Source organism: Tupaia chinensis, unplaced genomic scaffold, assembly GCF_000334495.1.
Source record: "Tupaia chinensis unplaced genomic scaffold, TupChi_1.0 Scaffold148192_1, whole genome shotgun sequence".
Lineage (NCBI taxonomy): Eukaryota > Metazoa > Chordata > Mammalia > Scandentia > Tupaiidae > Tupaia > Tupaia belangeri.
In genome coordinates, this window is record NW_006208042.1 from 253,379 (window position 1) to 263,115 (window position 9,737).

General features: G+C 40.4%; 1 protein-coding gene and 1 pseudogene across 3 annotated transcripts in view; one reads left to right on the plus strand and one right to left on the minus strand.

Moving 5' to 3' along the window:
* Window positions 1–4,564: 4,564 nt before the first annotated feature.
* LOC114006461 (glia maturation factor beta pseudogene) lies at window positions 4,565–5,157 on the minus strand (annotated as a pseudogene).
* A 403-nt stretch (window positions 5,158–5,560) lies between these two features.
* MS4A1 (membrane spanning 4-domains A1) overlaps window positions 5,561–9,737 on the plus strand; it is an 18,768-nt gene continuing 14,591 nt past the window's right edge. Inside the window, exon 1 of one of the 3 annotated variants that reach the window (XM_014584905.2) lies at window positions 5,561–5,810. The gene's annotated coding sequence lies outside the window, so the exon portion shown is untranslated. Of the gene's footprint in view, window positions 5,811–7,614; window positions 7,803–9,737 lie in introns of those variants that run through there. The other 2 variants (XM_027768973.1, XM_006170206.3) reach the window with 2 other exon arrangements.

Genomic DNA, 9,737 nt, shown 5'->3' on the forward strand with positions numbered 1-9,737 from the left:
ACATGCATGGTATTCCCTTTTGAAAAAGCAATGCAATACACTGTAAAGTTATATGTAATCCAATGTAATATAAAGAGGATCATGATGATAATAAAAAATATTTTAATTAAAAAAAATGGTTATTTCAACAGGTAAATAAAAAAATTACTGTATAGAGCAACACAATGAGAGATATAGATAGGGACCAACAGAATCAGTGAATATATTAATAGTTTGTAATTGGATTGGGGATGCCAGATGTGTGGTAAATAGCAGCAAAGGGGGCAGGTAGCACACACAAGGGTCCCCAATGTCTAGGGAAGGAGGTGAGCCAAGTCTGGAGGTGACAACAAACAACTCTCAATGGTGAAAGACTCCTGTAGTGCAAGGTGGTGAATGCCTCTGGGTCCCCTACTAGTTTACATTTCTGAAGGAAGAGGGAGAAGAGGAGGGTAGAAGCCCCTAAGGTCTGAAAGGTCAAATTTAAAGGACAAAGTGGGGTCACAAGAGAACTTGTGTATCCACCTGGGAAGAGTGTTTAAGAGTGCCAACAAGCAAGAAGAAATCTAACATTGTACTGATTTCTGGTGGCTTGTGGATGCTGTTCATGGACAGAAAGAAGAAAACAGGAGAGGGGGCCTGCTGCACACCAACTCTGGGGAACTACGTGCTCCATGTTCCACAAGGACTGGAAGATTCCTTCCTTCCCAGGAGTGGGACCCTAGGGAATGCCAGAGAGAGATTATTAGTGAAATGGCCAACAAGTAATTTACAGAAGCAACCAGAAGATGGACAAAGAGCAGAAAGATGTAGTGACAGGAAAATGCATTCTGGAAACAGAGTTTGTAGGTGGAAATACATAGAAGGAAATACATAGAGTCAGACATAGCTTGCCCCAGCACATGGTCAAGGGAATGTTCTATTCCCTCCTGTAGAGCTTTGGAAGTGTTCCAAGGAGTAGCCCTGACCATTACCCTTACCAGGGTAGTGTTTTGTTTTTTTTTTAATGTTTTCCCAGTTTTCGTTTTTGTTAAATGATGCCAGAGAACTGTTAAAATTCATGAGCCTAAACCAATAATACTTCAAGCCTCCAGAATGAGATTATATTGAATCATCTTCATTAGTGGGAACTACCCTGGCATATTAGTGATCTCAAGCAATAGTCAATTAATTGCACGTGTGTGACTTACAGTCCCAAAAAGATTAAAATAAAATACAGTTTCTATCAGAAGCTAAATGTAGTTGTTTTAAACATTACAGAATTATGATCACTGATTTTAAATGTCAAATGGCATAATAGGAAACAAATTTCTCAAGAACGTTCAACTTGGGACCATTGTTTTAAGTGGTCTAAGTGATTCTTTACATTCTTCCAAAAATACAAAATGAGATTTGTCCAGAAATATTTGAAACACTTCTTTACATGGATTATAAAGTCTCAAACACTAGATTCTAGTGTTATTGGTTTATTGAATAAACAGGGAAAGCAACCATACCAAGAAGACCTGAATTTATAGACTACAAGTTGCTCTCTACTTCCACCAAATACCAGCATTTGAACTCTTAAGAAAATATCTATTCATCACTAGCTCAGATATGTATTAATGACACTGCTTAAGTTTTAGAAGTAGTCCAAACATTTTTTAAGCACACCTTTCTTTTAAGTACATCTTCTTTCCCCCCACCCTATGTGGTGGGGAGGAAAACTCGCCACATTCAGTTTGGCAATAAACTCCCCTGACTGGAAATGTTAAAGTGTCAGATCAGGATACAGTTTATGGCTACATTTGACTCCTGAAAATAGGAAATAAAAAGGGACGGAAAAGTACTGACATTTTGTCACATAGATTATTTAGTAAAGACAATAGAAAATTTGGCAACACCCGCTTAAACAAGAATACATTTAACTACAATAGGCATTTAGTGAACTTTTTAGAAATAGACAATTGAAACGTTGGGAAGTCAATTAAACACAACAGTCAACCAACTTTTTTTCCTAACATAATTGCTTCAATGCTAAAACAAAGTAAATATTATCCAAAACTCAGTTTGGAATTTTAGCATAGTAACCTGAGAACAGTTTTCTTCATGTCATTGATGTTGCCACAGAAACCATCCTAAATACATATGTGAAATTCATAGTTGGCTCTATTTTCAACATAAGATACTATGCAGAACTTATGCAAAGCCAACAGTTTCAAAACTAATGCTGACTTACAAGAGCATGTAGGAAGTTTCTAGGGAAAAAGTTGCTGCTCAAAACAGAGGATTAACATTTAAGGTTGGGGGCCAGCAGGTGTTGTAATAGTTAAGGCACTGGACTCCCACTTGGTCAACTGCAGTTCAAGTCCTGGATCAGGCATCTTAAACATCATACCAGGTGTGTCTGCATGCTTATGCAAAATCCTGAGAAGAGAATGCAGAAAAAGGGATTGCAGCCTGACCTTCCCAATGGTAGTAATTTATTTTTCACTTTCTCTCCTTTGTCTTTCTCTGCCTCTTTCCAGTGAACACACATGCCCTGTGGTTAAAAACAACAACAACAACAATAACAACAAGATATAAGGCTGAATGGGAATGGCTGTACCAAGAAGATATGGAATGTAAAAACTGGAATTATAAAATCTGGAGTTACTATTAGAGGGAAGGCAGAAAGAGATTAAGTAGGAAATGTACTTGAAAAAAATGTAAAAGTTAGGTAGATGAAAGGAAATTTTATTTTTAAAAAATTTGAGAACACTTTAGAGCATGAGGTCTGTAAGTCTCTATATAGAACAGACTTCATTAAAAAATGATCTACTGGGTCCAATAGGTGGTGTGATGGTTAAGGAGCTAAACACCCACATGATTGATTGTGGCTCAAGTCCCAGACCCAGTGGCTTGAAACTCACACTGGGCTCACATGTGTGTGACCAAAATCCTAAAAGGAGAATGGTGGAGAAGGAATTGCAGGGTGGCCATCCCCTCTGGGGGATGATTTGTCACATTCTGTTTCTCAGTTCCTCTCTGTCTCTCTGGTGAGGGCAGATGCCCTATAGCCAAAACATCTCAAAAGTAATAATAATAATAGTGTTTCATGGATTCCCTAACCTAAATCTGTTGTATTGCAAAAATGTATGTTACTGATAAGGAATCAGACAAGCTCAAAAAGGCATGTGTTTTAACACTCTTTGCTACTGTTAGAATTGGAAAATTAAACGTTCTGCATATGGCAGATAAATATTTTCTGACAATATGAAGGACTACTAAATTTAAAAAAATCTAAACTAGAACATGCAAGACAAAATAAAGAACCTCATTAAAAAATACATTCTTCCAGCCCTAGTTAAGTTTCTCTTATTGCTGTGAACCAAATGAAATTAAAGTTCATTTCCTTTATTTAGAGCATCAAAAACACTCTCTACTCAATTGCATTACATAATTGCATTTCTGCAGCATTATAAACAACTTATTCTCCAATAGCCGTAAATTCTGAACCGTAACTTAGAGAATTCAGTCCTAAGGAGAACAACAACAACAACAAGATATAAGGCTGAATGGGAATGGCTGTACCAAGAAGATATGGAATGTGAAAACTGGAATTATAAAATCTGGAGTTACTATTAGAGGGAAGGCAGAAAGAGATTAAGTAGGAAATGTACTTGAAAAAAATGTAAAAGTTAGGTAGATGAAAGGAAATTTTATTTTTAAAAAATTTGAGAACACTTTAGAGCATGAGGTCTGTAAGTCTCTATATAGAACAGACTTCATTAAAAAATGATCTACTGGGTCCAATAGGTGGTGTGATGGTTAAGGAGCTAAACACCCACATGATTGATTGTGGCTCAAGTCCCAGACCCAGTGGCTTGAAACTCACACTGGGCTCACATGTGTGTGACCAAAATCCTAAAAGGAGAATGGTGGAGAAGGAATTGCAGGGTGGCCATCCCCTCTGGGGGATGATTTGTCACATTCTGTTTCTCAGTTCCTCTCTGTCTCTCTGGTGAGGGCAGATGCCCTATAGCCAAAACATCTCAAAAGTAATAATAATAATAGTGTTTCATGGATTCCCTAACCTAAATCTGTTGTATTGCAAAAATGTATGTTACTGATAAGGAATCAGACAAGCTCAAAAAGGCATGTGTTTTAACACTCTTTGCTACTGTTAGAATTGGAAAATTAAACGTTCTGCATATGGCAGATAAATATTTTCTGACAATATGAAGGACTACTAAATTTAAAAAAATCTAAACTAGAACATGCAAGACAAAATAAAGAACCTCATTAAAAAATACATTCTTCCAGCCCTAGTTAAGTTTCTCTTATTGCTGTGAACCAAATGAAATTAAAGTTCATTTCCTTTATTTAGAGCATCAAAAACACTCTCTACTCAATTGCATTACATAATTGCATTTCTGCAGCATTATAAACAACTTATTCTCCAATAGCCGTAAATTCTGAACCGTAACTTAGAGAATTCAGTCCTAAGGAGTACGTAAAGTCCCTGGAAAAAAGTAATCCACCTAACAATTACAAATATAAAGAAACACTTCACAGAGTTTCATTACTAAGAAGATCGTTTCCTCTGTGTTCAAATTTTGTGCAAATGAATTTTTTTCTTTACCGCAGGAAACAAACTGTAAGTAACAGTGCATTTTTAGGCCTAAATAAGTATTTATGTCTGGTTCCAGCATGGTCAGGTTAATACATAAATACTTCAGAAACACAGACGTTCAAATGAGTGAAAAAATCCAAGGTTCTCACGCCACCATTCTTCAGTCAGGTCTTTGGTATTTCTGATTTTAAACACCTTGGTTAGTTCAGCTGGTTGGACAGCTTATTTTTATTCCCAGCCTACACATCCGTTGTTCGGGCTTAATCCAACAGGGTTGGATAAAATGAAGTACAGAGGACATGAAACCCTTCCATCGTCAAGTTGATATTTATCACTGCACACAATGAAGGTTTGAGGTTGTCATTCAGGTAGTCCATCTTTAAATTTATCTGTTGAAATGTCCCCGATTTCTTCATCCAGGACTACTAAGCAGTGATCTTTGTCAATCTTCATTTCAATGACAGCATGGTTTGAAATGTTCTCAGCTTTTCCTCTAAATCTTCAGGAACATCACAAGTCACCAAAAACTCACTCTCAGGTGATATATTTCCATCCTTCTCGTTCTGTTTTGGAGAGATGTTAAGTCATATGGAGTTTCCACTTTCCGCTCCTCAGTCACAACCTGTCGCCTTTTCCCGGCCCCTTTAAGAAGGGCACAGCGGCTGCCTCCCTTCCTGCCCGGATCCCCATCATTCTCTGCAAACTGGTAGAAAATTTCCAACCTCCAGAAAATGAAAGTGGAGAGGCTTCTGCTCAGGAATGATCATGGAAAATTTTTGTCTCCATCTCGAGACCTTTGGAAGGGTGCCAAAGAGTCTGCCTTGGCTGCCACCACTCCCCACCCCCACCCCCGATTCCCAGCCGACCAGTTAAGAATCTCCAACAAGGGGAGGGAAAAAAATCCCCAACAAGGAATTTGTTAACAAGTCTTTCAAAAAAAAAAATCCCTAACAAGCCACAAGCCAGAAAGTAGAAAATTCTTAAAGGAAAGGACACAAGGTTAGGCCAAGGCTTGCTCTGCTAATGGACAAGAAAATTCCTGTCCCCAGTCTGAGGACTTTGGAAGCATGCCAAAGAGTTGCCTTGGTCACTGCTTCCTCATTTGCCAGCAGACCTGTATAAGGATTTCCATCAAGCCTGAAGGTAGAGAGTGAAGACTTGGAACTTGAAGATTCACTGGGAGCTGCCACCACCAACTGCACCGTGCGGTGTGGACGGACAGAGGGAGAAGGAGTAGGTGAGTAGGCAAAGAGGATCGAGGCAATAAAAGAAAGAGGGAATAGCATTTACCTTATGCAGCCTGAGAGTCACGACCCCAAATTAGGTTCAGAAATAGGCGTCAGTGGTTCCTGTTGTAGCACAGAATTGAAGGACCAAGAAACAAGTTGCTGGGTTCAAGGGTTATTGAGAGATGGAAATAGTGTTGCCTAGACAGAACCACCAGGCACCGAGGGAGGCAGGCAGGGCCCAGGTTTATTGAGAGACAGAGACACAAGATGTGATCCATAAACAGAACAGCCAGTACCCAGGGAAGAAAGCAGGCCCTGTTTTCTTCCCAGGGTCCATTTTACCCTGCTTTAGACCCTTTGCTTACTCAAAAGATGTGCCCCCAAGGTCCTACAGATACTCCTCCAGCTTGTTACTCTTTATATGTTTTTCCCATGTTTTGTTTCTTGTGTCTCATGATATAGGTAGGTATTTTGAGTTTGGTAAATGCTACAAAGTCAAAGATTCTATGGTCCCTCTTTAACTCTCTGTTTCTGGTATCCAAGCTGATATCGAACACACCCACTGGTTCTAATTCAATGATTCCAAGCCATTTTAAAGAAAATAGATGTGGAGGGGGGAAGAAAAAAAGAAAGAGGTGAATTAACCTCAGAATAGATAATAGAGCTGCTGTATATCAACCCTTTCAATTACGTGAACAAATAATTACCTAACAATCGCCTATGCTCTAATGAAATAAAGCAATGGGCTAGGCAGTTTAAAATTAGGGTCAGCAGGTAGAGTCGTGGTTAAGGTACTGATTTCCCATGTAGCTGACTGCAGTTTGAGTCCTGGACCCTGTGGCTTGAAACATGCCGGGCCTGTGCATGCATGCCCAGAATCCTGAGAGATACCAGGCCTGTGCATGCATGCCCAGAATCCTGAGAGGAGAAGGGAGGAGAAGGGACTGCAGCCTGGCCATCCCCCTGGATAGGGAAGAATGATTTATCACTCTCTGTCTCTCCAGCAAATGCATGCACCGTATAGTTAAAAACTCACTCAAAATAAAAAAAAAAAAGAAGGGAATTAAAATTCAATGTAAGAAAGGTTGTATATGGTAGGGAGAGGGTGATAATATCTTTGGACGAAACTTTGTCTTCCCAATGTTTAGACTTTCCTGATACCCCTGTTTCCTCCACTTCACTGCTTGATCTAGCACAGGGTCTCATGGCCATGCAGCTCCAGCTGAGACTGAAAGAGAGGGGACCCAGGGCACCAGACAGATGGAGGGAAAGGAGAGGTTCATAGGTTAAAGGGCTATTTTTTTTTTTAATATCCAAATATGAAGGCTAACGCTTGCCTCAAGCTTCTGGGTACATGTTCTACGGCACCAAGCTATATTTTTAGGCCATTTCTGCTAAATCTGACATAGGACATACATGGTCCATTAGAACCCTAAGTATGGGCAAATGAGGTCAATATTTGGAGACTAATAAGTACAACTCGCCCTAGTGTACAGGCTCAATGATTTTTAAATCTCTGCATGAATGCCTCACCCCCACCTACTCACCCCTAAAAGTGAAGCAAGAAGGTAAAAGTTCACCCTACAGCCCATCTTTGGAGAATTTCTAGAGCCCTTCTTACCCTTAGGGACCCACCATCCACACCTGCTCACAGGGTGGAGACTGCAGAAGTTCTTCTAATTAAGGTACCATGAAGCACACCAGGCAGTCCCGTGGGGTGTTTTTTTAAGAAGTGAAACCTCTGGGTAAGGCAGAAACCTTTTTTGTATCTCCTTCAGATCTGGTAAGTGTATACAGAAGTAAAGTGATTGGAGCAAAGCCCAAGGTAGCAGAAGCTACTGATTTCCTGTCACCTGGTATCTTTCAGTCATCCCAACCCCAGGCCTGGCCTCTTTCACTCATTCTCCCATTATACTTGAGAGACTTGTATCATTGCATCACTCTGAACTTTGCAACAGGCACTCATTCAGCTCTTGAGCCTTGAGATACTGGAAACCCAGGTAAGGAATCAATTTGCTTTGTTTAAATGACTAAAAAGAGGTGATGAGTAAGGCATAAGATGGTTTTGAAGACTGGAGATCTCTTGGTTTAATACTAGAAAGTCCTTGGTCAGACTGTCTAGTTGTGTCATGATTTGAGGAGAGGTGATAGCAAAGCTAGTTGAAGACTTACTTTGGACTTCCATACAAGTAGTAGATTGCAACATGAAGATTAAAGATTGGTTTCTAATTTGCTGGGTTCAAAGTGGAGCCCCACTGTTTAAATCCTATGTAACCTTGGGGAAGGCACTAAGCCTCAGTATGCCTCAGCTTTCTCATCTGTGAAATGGAGGTGATAGTCATAACTGCTTTTGAAAGATTAAGCTAAACTCCTGAAGCCCTTGGGAATTACCTGGTACCAAATAAGAAAATAATCAATGGAAATAGGTTCCCTTTCTACTGTTTTGTTGTCTCCTAAGATATCTTTTTTTTTTTTAATTTTTAGATTTTTTTACTTTTACTATAGGGCATATATACTCACCAGCGAGAGAGACAAAGAGAAAGAGAGAAAGACAGTGAGAAATCACCCACTGGGGAGATGGTCACACTGCAATCCCTTCTCCTCCAGTCTCCTCTTTGGATTTGGGGCATGTGCACACACACAACTGGCATGATTTTCAAGCTGATGGGTCAGGGACTCAAGTAGCCCAGCTGGTGATGTGGGATCCAGCTCCTCACCATCCATGCCACCTGCTGGCCCCAACATATCTCGTTAAATGTAAATACACCTGGATTATGTTAAGCCTCACAGCTTAATATTTTGGGGGAGAGTGGACACACAGCTCAGTAGAAAATCCTGCCTCACGTTTATCTCCTAAGAAGCCCAGAGTGAGAGGAAGCACTGGAGATAAGAGGAAGCTCTAATGAAGGGCGACCATGTTCGTTTTAACTGTATCATAATTGTTTCTGGGACCAGTATGTATCTCTCCTTTCCCTGTGTGACTTCCTTCCTCTCTTTACTATAAAATGGCTTGGTCTCATTGATCCTCAAGCAAGAAAACAATCAACTTTCAAACTGGCATCCTGAGCATTTGTAAGCCTGCCCTGAGGAAGGAGTTGAGTTTGGTGTTCCCTTTATTTATCGGACTCATAGAAACAATTTCCCCATGTAATCCTAGTAGGGTATAGGATCCCCTTCAGGAATCTATGGTTCATGAGAGGAATAGCAACGAAATGTGAGACAGAGCAGTTGGTGCAAGTAAGGAATACAAGGAGTTACGGGCGTTGAAGGAAATGCCCCTGAAATTAGGTGAGGTGAGCAGGGACAGCCCAAGGTGATATGAAAGTCTGATGGGGAGTTTGAAAGTGAAGATGGAGGGAGAAGGGACATGTCAAAGTTGAGAAGATTCAAAGGAAAAAGCAGAAAATGTATAGGCCAGTGGTTGTGGCGGGGAATGGTGGGATAGGACCTTTGGAAGTTGTGTAGTCCTGAACTGTAAATGCTGGCGAGACCAGATGAAGGGCTTCTCCAGTGTGCATACAGGTCAGTTAACAAGGTCGAGCTCTGGAAGAGCATGACTCAAGCGGTTACTTAGGAGGTTGGATGGAGTGGCCTTGAGGAGGATGGATTAGAAAAGATTAAAAGTAGAAAAACAAGATTTTTTGTGCTAACCCAGGAAAGGACATGAGAAACAAACTCAAGGGGTGATGCAGGATATAGGAAAAAGTTCATGTGCAAGATAAATATAAATTGCAGGAGAAATGGCATGACTTGACCATTGATTGGACACGGTCGATGAAGGAGTTATAGTGAAATTGCTCAGTTTGCTAAGCTGGGTGACAGGGGAAACAGAAATAAATCATCTGAAGCATGACACCTAAGAAAAGGCCACTGACTTTGCCACACAGTCCGTGAAGAGAGAGCCATTTCACTTGAGTGGCTGCCCGAAGCTAGTT